We start from the raw sequence: 12485 nt of genomic DNA, 5'->3' as shown, positions 1-12485 counted from the left end.
GTGGGATAGGCAATAAAACAGCATACATTGGATGCTGCTTGGTAGTTCATTACACTCGGAATCAATTTTGTGAACTCACGAACTCAATCGTGTGGTTTTAAGCAACTCGCTTTGGAAACGGTTATTTTGACTCGTGTAGTTGCATACCTCGCCTTCGGCTCGGATATGCAAACTCTACACTTGTCAAAATAACCGTTTCCAAAGCTTGTTGCTTAAACACTTGTGAGTTCGGCTCGTATCACAAAATTGATCCCTCATGTAATGAACTACCTCCGCAGCATCCAATGTAATCTACTAATAATCTACTGAAAACTTACATACGACACTTAACTTCTATTGTGTTGCAGATAGGATTAACAATAATATGTTCCGACAGTGCTGCTAGTGTGAACTCAGCATCTGATATTGTCACCAGGTGACCGTTATTGAAAATACAGGATGAATACGAAAAAACGGACAATTTCGGCTAAGCTAAATTTTTCATAATTTCATGTACAAAACTGGTTCGACTCATATTTAATTTATCACGCAGGAAAGTACGGAAAATTCATTGACGGTTGTTGAAGAAAATTCTAAAATCATAAACTGTAGCACCGAAAACGAAAATATTTCTTCATCTTTATTCGTTGGCATTGCTTCGGTAATATATTTATGCCCTACTGCGTTCCCTTTTTTTTAAGTATTTTGTTTCATAGCACGCGTAACAGCGGCACGGCAAAAATGGAAACGAAATTATGTATTCAATTAGACCTCAACATGAAACACAATTGATAGGGCTTTTCGCAAAGGAAAAGAGAATGTCGGTTTACGGAGCAGAAACTCCTTGGTTCAAGGGAAAATATATATGTGAAAAAAAAATCATTATTTGTCTCGAACATATATGAAATGCTAAATGGAGATGTGTGGTGGTAATAAGCATTTAGGTCGATTTATGATAAATTAGGGGAAAATTTTTATTTCAATTTTTGAAATATATAAATTGTGGACTGTGTTACCAGGAAATAATGATTGTAAATAGGAGGGGTCCCTTCAAATGTTAAATTATAGTGAAATATAGAAAGGATAGAGAAAAAATGGGGCTACGACCTCACAAGATCATTTATGAAAGTTTTTTTTTGACCAAAAAATGTTTCTCTTGTTTCAGGTACGTGTGTCATAAATTTTTAATTGGGTGATTCCCCGACAGGTAAGTGCTAAACTCCTAACATATTCAAAATAAACTGTTTCCCCCGCACTTGTACAATGAGTGAAAGCAATGTATCATTTCGGATATGAAAAACCGAAAAACATAAAATATGATTCGAATGTTGGCGGCTTTCGTATATTGTGTCATGCACAATCAGTAATTAAGTACAATTAACCGGCCTGACGATTATATAATTCATCAGCAAACAAAGGGTATTTTCATAAATTCATAGGAAATTATATGCTTTGTTGAAATTGTTTTTGAATTGTAAATAATGATGGTTTATGAAAAACGATCAAACAAAGTACAATTTTCCGACCGAAAATTTCCATTCAACGATTATTTTTTTTCCTCTCTCTCTCGGCCAAATCCCTCTTTTGAACAAATTTTCATAATTACTCCATTTAAACTGGTCATCATCCGATAAAATGTATACTACACGAGCGTATAGACGTGATTATAATACACTGTTCCTATTGTGCGGTGTAGGAGTTTTCAAAAGTTATAAATTATTATGAATGGTCAACATATACGTGCATTTCACATACATATATTCACACAAAACACTTCTGGTTTTGTATGTTACACACATACGAAAATGCACATACAATTCCATCTATAACTTCAATAAAATCTCCGAAAATGCCCAATCCGCACACTGTGTATACGATTCCACAATTGTGCATAGCTGGATGAATACAATAAAAAAGAATTACCACCAGGACGAGTGTGAAGAACACCACAGTGTCTCCGATTCGAATTTTTCGCACACAAAAGCCGTGAAATTTCATTTTACATTTTAATTAATTTTATTGATTTATTTGTTAGTTAGCATAAAAACTTTTCTGCTTTTGTCGTAATTGTCGCTTAGGAAAAGTTTTCCCGTTGTCGCTCTCTATTGAATCATAGTTCTCCACTGCTGTAGAAACCGGATTTACATTTAGTGTATCTAACTAAGAGAACCGAAGAGAAGAGGTTTTGTTTTTTCGTATTATAATGCATGGAAAAAATTTAATTTAAATGAAATAGATGGTTGGTTTGTTCGTTGGTTTAAATATATTTTCTCTAAATTTTTCTTGTTCGACATCTATTGTTGTTATAAATTGTTAAAATAATTAAATCAAGTTTAATTGAGTTTAAAAACAGAAGTTTGAACATGGGCGCGTCTTCAGGCTTATCAAAATTGAAAGGAAAAAAAAAATAACCGCCCGAAAAATGAATCTGTCAGTTATATATACAACAAAAATGTTTTTTTTCGGTACTTGTTTTAAGTTAGATAACAACATTAACACTGCCTGGTGTGCTAAACACACAGGCTGCCATAAAGAATCCACCTCTTTCAACATGTATTTCATTCAGTTTAAATTGATGTTGTCTGTATTTGAATGATGGTTTTTGGTTTCGAAAGCTTTTAATTTAATTTAAGTTCAACATCGTGTGTTATCCAGTTTTAAGCGAAAGGGTTTCCCAGTCAAAACACAGAAAATTATTTTCTCCCTATTTTGAATATGATAAATAACAGCAACTACATTACGTTGGTTGTCTATAGAGCCATAATATGTTTTCTCTCTCTCTGTGTGTGTGTGTGTGCTCCAGTTCATGTTCTTGTTGTAAATATAAACCCAGGGATGGAATGGGTAGAGGGAGAGGGCATATAATTTACATGAAAAAATATTAAATCTTTGTTGAGATTTTAATTTATGCGAAGAATATTGTTCAAGTTTAAGAAATTTATATGTAGAAGTTTAACCCTAAAGTGGATGTTATTACACGATACACACATATTAGACGAAAGCGATATATGTTATTACTCGTTCATTTGTGTTACACACCTTTTTGATATATCGCGTATTATTTCCACCCACAAACACTTTACAAAGTAGATAAAACTTTATCTTTAACTTATTAGCGGTTTAATTATACTTATTGTGTACATGATATATAGGCAAGACATAACCATATAGCCATGTGAACGAACGTATAATAATTAAAATGTTTAAGTCGGCAGGATTTACCACCAACTACAACATACTGAATACGATGGGGAAGGGTGCAAAATTTACAGTGAAACCATTTATTGTTTGGTGAAATATGAGAAAATCGCAATTTCAATTTCAATGTTTAGTTAAAGGCAGGAAGTATGCTTTGTTGATGTTTGAAGTTAATATTCGTAATTATTAGAGTCATCACGAATTGAAATTTCTTTAATTCAATTAGAATCTAATTATTTCGATGTAATTTCCGATCTGAAACTCTTCCTTCCAAATACATAACAAAATATTACCAAAGCGTAACATTGTTGCCAATTTAATGAATTGCTGAAGTCTTGGGGCGACGAAAGTTAACTTAAGATTTACACTGAATGAAAACCGAACTACTATATTCTTGTCCATTTTGGATTTATATCAATATAAAAATCACCGTGATACGAGATAACTAGTTACTTCCCAGTTATTCCCTTGACTGTAAGTCAAGGGTTTTACAAAAGAAAATACACCGTACATAACATGTTCACTATGATTAAAAATGTATGGAAATGTGATGAAAAAACGTTAAATGTTAACATTTTGTGCCCTTTGTTAACACGATAACTTGAGTAAATCTCAACCGATTTTCAAAAACTTTTTTTTAATTGACGAAGTATTGAAATCCTCAAGTTCGAAAATAGGCGGTATCGGTTCAACCATCTGGTAGTAGTTCTCGAAAGAAGCCTTTTCTGCTATTTGTTAACACGATAACTGGAGCAAAGTTCAACCGATTTAAAAAAAACTTTTTTTTATTCGACGAAGTATTGAAATCCTCAGATCAAGTTCGAAAATGGGTGGTACCGGTTTAACCATCTGGGAGTAGTTCTCAGAAAACGCCTTTTCTGCTCTTTGTGAACACCGTAACTGCTCTTTGTGAACACCGTAACTAGGGTAATGTTGAACCGATTAAAAAAAAAATTAATAAAGCACAGAATTCCTGAGGTTAGCTTTGAATCAAAAATTAGTATCGTTTTGTAACGTTCCAAGACTTTACGAAGATTTTCAGGAACACTAAACAAATTGAATTATTAATGAGAAATTTATACCGTTCTAGTACTTCTTCTAAATCAACCAATAAATCATTACTAATAAAAAATCTATTAAGAAGCTCAGGTTCAGATAGTCAAGGGATCTGACCCACCCAACAGGTGAGACCTAGTTACTTTCCTAGTAAGGTAAACAAATTTCAATTTAAAATCGACATATAATGGTAATTGTTCCGTACACTAAGATGATCTCGAGACACCATTCGTCTGATAAGATTATTAGGTTACCACTTAACATGTAAATATTGTTTGGACCAATGGAATTTTTCGCGATTATGGCTATTATATTGTAGCTATACGTCGTAAATGAGATTACTTCATTCGTGCATATGTTTTGTGTGAGAATAACTTTATACTCACCGGTTTAAGCTCTAAATTACTTATCTTTAATCTACGACGAAAGTATAAACTTCCGGCATGCAAGTGGCTTTTAGACGTTTTCACTAAAGCTGATTTTTTTGCATTGTTGGTATTCATTAGTTCCCCCAGCCTGAGAATATACGTTGAACAATAAAATACACGTACCTGGACATTTGCACCGAGGGAAAACATTGCACAATCTGTTGCAGCCAAGTAATATGCCAGATTAAGTTTAATAATATCAGAAGAAACTTGAGAAGCTAAAATGTATTAGGTCAGGTTAAAAGCTGACCCTTACCTGAGTTTCAAATTTAAAAAAAAATTCTTAGTGTATACTATTTGAAACGAAAATCAAAGTATATAACTAACATCAGAGCAACCGGCATCTAACCACCGTTCAGAACACTATACTACCACAAGATTTGCTTAAGTCCGAAATTACATTAACGCTTTCCTTTTCTCAGTTTCTTTTTTGATTTCGCAGAGAAGTTTGTATTCAAACTGGTAAACTGTTATAACGTTCCCACTCGTCAGAATAAAAATTTGGAACCGCGGTCGTAATGAACTTACTATTACGAATTGTGCATATATATATATATATACGAGCGCCTGCACCAATATTAGGCGAGGGGTGCCGCTTTTGTGGGACTAAATTGTGTGGAACAGATTCAATATAAAGTGTGGCACCCCTCGGTATTGGCGAACATGTAGTATAAACCACTATGCAGGGTGAGATATATTATCGCAGTAATTTAGAGATATAGTTTGCTTGAAAATTTATTAAGTGTGTATTCCGGTCAATGTTTATCAGCGCTGATAAACTGCAAAAAAAAAACTTTTCGAGGCCACTATAAATTTACCTGGATGATATATTTTACTGACAGCTGTTAAATTTATCAACTATAACTATGAACTATTATATATCTTTAGGTGAAATTGTTTTTCTTCTCATACAAACGAGTTGTGCGATAATTGTATGCAGTAAAATAACATAGGAACTTGCTGGAACTGAATATTCCACATACTTTTTCTCAGAACAAATTAGTAAACTTCTCTCAATAATATTTCATGGCCCTATATTATCTATCGCTACACTAAGTTCCATAATAGGATACATCCAGTATTATATGTATACATATCGACCGAACAATCTCATGCTCCAATGAGATGTAATGAGATGCAACATCTCATTAATCAGACACGATAGGGTTATAAAAATTACAATCATGTTCGTATAATCATGATATTTTCCTCGAAGCACTGTGCATACATCATGCCACTGATCGTTGTTGCTGTTGTTGTTGAAAATTTTAAGACTGATGAATATTAAAGCCAATTTGAGCAAACTATAAAATTCATTTATTAACAATTATACAAAGTTCAAAAATACAAGCAACATCGACGATTGGTATTTTAGGTATTCTTACACGTTTATTCTACGAAAATATGAAAATTGTGAATGTGCAAAACTGAACACAAAATGTATTTTCCTATTCTATACAATTTTCTTCATAATATCCTCATTACGTATGCAAATAATGGAGCTGGCATTGTTAAAGGAAGTTTAAATTGAATATAAAATTTTGAATATCTTTCTTATCTTAAAACTACTTATCGTAATTGAAGTTTCAATTTTCTTTGACTATGTTTTGCTTAAATCTCTTTGTAACTAGAAATACAGAGTAATTGTTCATTGCATCTATAGAATATGCAGTATATTCGATCTACAATGTTAATTCGACTCGGGTTTCGATTTTCTTCCCACTAACACAATGACTAACCACCAAAAGAGTTGAAATTAGAGGTGAGTGAGGTACCGAATTTCTGAGACAGTCCGGATAATATCCTGAAAATTTATTATAATTAAGGCTTGCACTCACGGTGGCTGCAAATCGTTTTCATAGTGGTTTTCATTCACAGCAGATGATTTTTTTTTTTGACTAAACACTAGAAATGAAATTTTCTACTTTCCTGAGGTGGGACCAGGACGATTATGTACCTTGTCTTGTTCCACTAACATTACAAATATTTCGAACTAACGAAACTATTTATCTCTGACAACAACTGTCAACAAGGTTGGAGTAAAATTCGGGGCAGTTACTACGGTACGCTTTATTTTGAATTAGAAAGTTTACCATTATAGCTTGAACCACTAAAAGCAAGTTACCATATGTAATGAAAGCTAATGATCACACCGATCAGGGTTTTTTGTAGTATAAATCGGAGGGAATAGGAAGCTAGGGTTCACAGACTATGAGCATGAGACGGGCTACTAGGTGAAGGTTGCGTTTCTTTGCCTCTAGCAGAAGTATGATTTAACAGATTTCATTTTATTTTTCAATTGAAACGAAATTCCGCCACATTGGGTATAAGTAGAATTAAAATAATTCGGTACTTAGAGAGTTGCTGTCAAGAGGGAAGTGATCGGTTATGTCTTGTCTATAAAAGCGGTGACGGGGCGGGTTCATAAATTTACTGTAGATGGCGTGTCCAGTCCTTACTAGGGTTTAGATTGCAGATTTTGTATTAATAATTTTTTCGACTTTGCCAATAATTCAGTGGAAATTTCTTTACTAAACTCAAAACTAACTTAATTTCGAAACTAACTGGAGTGAAACCAAATGTTTCAATTATATTTTGCAAAGAAAATTGGATTTAAATAATATTTTAGTGAAAAACCGACACTATCGGTAAGTTTTCCATGCAAAATCTGCAATTTATACCCGAGTAAAGAAGTGAGCTTTTGTGCTTTTTAGCTTTTGAGCTTTGGAATAGACATTGTTTGTTAGGTTAAACATGGCCTATATAGAGGTAAACACAAACAGGTTGTTTAAGATAAGTTTAGATAAGTTTAAATGGGGAGATTTAAAGGCGTAGGTATAGTTTTAAATATATGACCTTTATCGGCAACTAGCTATATTGTGCACAATATTCGTACGGGTCTATTCTTATGCAAGCTTTTACATAAACAAATATAATATAATAATTAAAAATTTGAAATTTTCTGCTTTAAATTATCCGCACACTTTCTGTTGTTGACTATAATTTATTTGCTTCTGTTCAATTTGCTTCTCGAAGGCTTCAAAATTTAAATTTCATAGTTTTATACATCAAACAAAGTCTATTCAAGAAGCTTGTCATTTTCCATAAATAATATTCATTCAATATTTTAACAAGTCTGTCACCACAAAATCACGAAAACGCTTTACTAACACATTATAGAGATCTAAGGTAACGAAACTCCGCTCACTTTTACGATGTATAAGAGACATTTTCTTTTAATTTAATTACAGCCCACTTAAGACGGAATGTTGTTATACGGTTACGTCCCACTGCTCATTAGAATATAATTTTATGAAAATTAATTAATAAAAGAAAATTTCAAAGGTAATAATAAATGAAACATCAGGTATAAAGGTCCTTATAGTGCTTCAGTGGCTTCTTTTACCCCTGTCCTTGATAACGAATACATTTTGTTTCTGTACAATGAATTAATACGATTGGAGACTTATAAAAGCCGATTCGTTTCAGTTATTTTCACTTAGCTGGTATATAAGCAATGCATAATATAGTAACACAACTCGATACACTCCATACATTCATAAGGAAAAAAAAATATCAAAAACAAATCCAAAATGTATTATACAAAGGCAAAGTTAAAATTATAAATTTTGGACTTGAAATTGATGTATAAATCCAAAAAAAAAGACTTGGACTTGTTACAGCTTCATAACTTCTCACTAGAATTCGTAAATGTAAACTGTTAAAACATTAACCGTCCAGCCAGATTCAAACGAATCACACAGTATTAGTTGACAGCATGTTATACAAGTGTTGTTAATTTCAGATACCTACGCCAATATTATAAATTATCGTATCCTATAATGTGCTGTAATTGAATAATCCCCTATTTCGGTGGGTGAAAGAACGAGATATGCAACTATACGTCTGCTACCATAATATAGGGTAAAACAACGAAATACCAGCCTCCCCCCAATTACGAGCCTAGTAACAAAAAAGATGACGTGATCATTACCATAAAAAATATGTTTCAATTGACAGTCCTCTAAACAAAAGAATTTTGGGGGTTCGTAAAAAAAACACTGTTCGTATTTAGATGTTTTACCCTATTGTTACAAGTACCAATGTGCAAAAGTGTAGAATGTATGAACGAGAGTGTTGTTGTCCAATCCCTCCATCTATACATCGCCGATTGGAGTTATAATAAATAATTCGTTTTATGATAAATAGTCCTTGTAAGGGTTGTTCGAAAAGTTTAATTTATTTATTTATGAATCAGTCCAGTAAAAGTTCTCTTCCCGTACGTACAACCTACATAAATTAATTTTTACAGTAATCTCTCTCTTTAACTTACGATTAAATATTTTTTTTGGGTCTACGATAATAAATATCGAATGCGAACAACGGAGAAAAGAGACCTGAATTAATCAAAAACCCAAAACCAATATGAGTAAAAAAATGGCCTCAAAACTATCCCTCTCACGTCAATGCTAAAATGCTCAAACCGTTAACCAACAAAAACTACAATTTCAATCTATGATGAATATATATACGTGAACCATGCGTTCACTGGAGTCGAGATGAGATGACAACGTACTTATGCTCTGAATGTTTATGTGGGTTACTGCTGTTAGAACAGCAGCAAATAAAAAAAATGGATCTATCTCATAATATATAACTCCCTTGTATTGATCACAAGCGCAATAAAGTACCGCGCATCTTTCACCCAATATCGTCGTCAGCGAAGTCGTTTCTAGTTTTTGTTTTCAATTCGAACCAAGAACATTAGGTAACACATATACACGCAAATCTATTGCACTTTTGTCTTATTTATTCTTAAATACCTGAATAAGAACACAAACTTGTGAACGAACACGGGAAATCTAAAGATGAATAAAGTGCAACTTTACGATGCAATGGTAAAATTGGAATGGATAATATGTGAATGTGAGAAAGTTTCGACTTTTGGGTATGGCAGGTGGATGTTCGTTCAATGCACACAGATTTTTTTTATAGGACTATGGACTTTCGAAGTTTTGTTTAAAGTTGGTGTGTCAGGCACGTTATTTAAAATTTATGAATATTTTGTCGTACATGTTTCTAACACGCCTTGAGCGGTGTCTTTTTCCTTTGGGTTTTGATTTACGACAACACGGTATAGTCTTGTTATTATTTTGCTTTCATTTCTTCAAATTTTAATTTAATTTAAGTTTCAATCTTTCAACAGATTTGTCTGACAGTTTTTTATTTTTTTATTTTATTTTTTATAATTCGAATGAATACAGAATTTCAGTAGCCCAACGAGTTTTGATGAAGAGGATAAATATTTACTCATATATACAGACATTTGGCTTTCGACAACCCAGAATCATGATTATTTAGTTTTTGGAATACAGACGAGAATAAAGAATTTCTGTTTACATCAAACACACAAACGGAAATTCGAAGATGACGTCATTGTGTTCCAGTTTACAGTTCCGAGCGAGAAATTATTCACCCCATGACGTCAGACGACGGTGATTCGGGATGGTAACGATATTTACTTTGGCAGAAGTCGTTTATTTACTTATTTGTTGTTGGGTTTATTGCTATTATTAGAGTAGGCTCATATGCTCAAGAATGTTGGGTAACGGATTTTTTCCTTCGCCCAAAACGAATGATGTTAAGTAGGTCAAAGTAGCCGTGATTCTCGAACATTTTACACAGAACAGGGTTGATCTATTTACTTTTAGCAATTATGTGTGTACCAGCACGGCAGAGTAAAATAACTTTACTCTGTCGTGGTACCAGTCCAGAGAAAATTCTAAGGCAAAGTTACCAAAAAGCAACTGTCATATTTTTGTTTGCGTCGTCGTAAGAAGTCAGCTGTTGTGATGGGACCAGCCACTATAAATTCCTACCAGCCTTAAATTTTTAGCCCCATACGAAGTGAGACTAAGTTCGGAGAAGGGCATATTCGGGTCGGCCCCTAGTGAGTTAGGGCCACCTAAGTGTTTTAAGGTCTTTTGGGGATATCTACCGCAAAATAAACGATGGAAATGTAAATGAAACGGCAAACGGTAGGTATTGTCGATACCAATTGAGGAAAAAAAAATCATTAAAATCGGTTGAATGGACCGTGAGTTTTTCGTAATTTTTGTTTGATTTGGAAGGTAATCGAAGGTAGAATAGAATGTTGTTGAAAAAAAGTTATATTTGGGTCCTTGGACTAAGGCCGCTACTAGGGCCCTATGTGTATTTTACATATAACTCGAGTAAATTTCATTTGTTTTTCGTAATTTTTGTTTCATTTGGAAGGTAATCAAAGGCCGAATAGAATGTTGTTGAAAAAAAATTAAATTTGAGTCCTTGGACTAAGGCCGCTACTGGGGCTTCGTAATTGCGCTATGTGCAATTTCTAAGAAGTGCACATTTCATAATAATTTTATTTTAACTACATTAACGGGCGCAATAGGCTTACGGTCAAAGTAGGGTGACAGACGCACTAGGGTCACGTACGGGTTTGTATGGGGCTCAGTCGCAGCAAACGCTCCGACTGTTCTGATGACTCGTTTTTTACGTAATCTGTAGCAGCCCTAAGACTTTTAAAATTGAAAGAAATATAATGTGGCATCACGTTTCACGGAGGTCCGATTTCTAGAATTCTTTGAATTCTTTGAATAAAAATGCTCCTCATGTTCACTTGAATAATAACCATGGTAAAAAATTGATTTAAAGAATGTCTGGGCCAAAAAAAAGTCACTAAGTCGGACTTGAAATCCTATGGGTCTTTGTGGCTATGGCAAGTGTCAGGAACGAGCCGAGGGCGAGTTAAGTGTTCACACAAGCCAAAACAATAGCTTACAAGCAATTATGTAAGTTATTTTACATGCTAGCTGTCGGTGGGTGCATTTTCACCTTCACATAATAATGATAATACTAATAGTAGCGAATGGTTATTGTTCAGCTGGAAGGACACATTTTAAGTGACAGATTCGGCTTCCATTTGCTGCTATAGCTAGTGAAGGTACTTTTACATGGTATTGTAATAACCTAACACTAGGGACCACATGTTTAACGTGAATTCCGAACCACGCGTTCTAAGTATTTTACACTCTGAAGGATTTTTGAATATTGTGCCTTAGTACCTATAGCAGTGCTAAACCCACTAAAGCGACTAAAGCTCAGTAGAAATAGAATACCGGCAGCTACCAAGAATGTCTTGACCGGTATGTCGTGTGACAGCTCTACACACACAACCATACCAGATTTTTATGAATCAATTCAACCAGCTGTGTATTTGTGTACACGTCTGACAACCGATTTTTTTTCTGGCCGTGTTGAGGCTCGATCCACCGACACTGTCACATACAGCATGTAATGGTTATTTATGACATCGAGTACAAAGTAGTTTGTTTCCTCATTCACCACAACTACAGATGACTTTGGATGATTTTTTTCCCCGAAATAACGATAACTCGTTAGTCGTCAGTTGTATACCTCCAAATAAATTTGCGAGTTTGGCAAATTTGGTTGACTGGAGAAATAGAAGGAGCGCTGACGGTAAGGAGATATAAATGAAATAAATGAATTCGAGTTTCCAAACGTTTGTCGTAGAACATATACTTTGCTGGTTACATACTGTGTTATTTATCTGTCTCTTAAAGTGTGGTCTGAAATCGATTCTTTTTTGTTATTATTTTTTCTCCCCACTGGTAACTTTTTTTTAAACATTTCAAATTGAAATTCACAGCTCCAATATTCTCCGTTTCGATCCACTTATTATTTCGGGTAAGGATACAAGATGGTCGGTATGAGCTCCAAATGAAGCAAAATGTTTCTCATGAAAACTAATTTACTTTCATT

Source organism: Bradysia coprophila (genome assembly GCF_014529535.1).
Source record: "Bradysia coprophila strain Holo2 chromosome X unlocalized genomic scaffold, BU_Bcop_v1 contig_173, whole genome shotgun sequence".
Classification (NCBI taxonomy): domain Eukaryota; kingdom Metazoa; phylum Arthropoda; class Insecta; order Diptera; family Sciaridae; genus Bradysia; species Bradysia coprophila.
The sequence above is the reverse complement of the archived record's forward strand: the minus strand, read 5'-3'. Positions refer to the sequence as shown.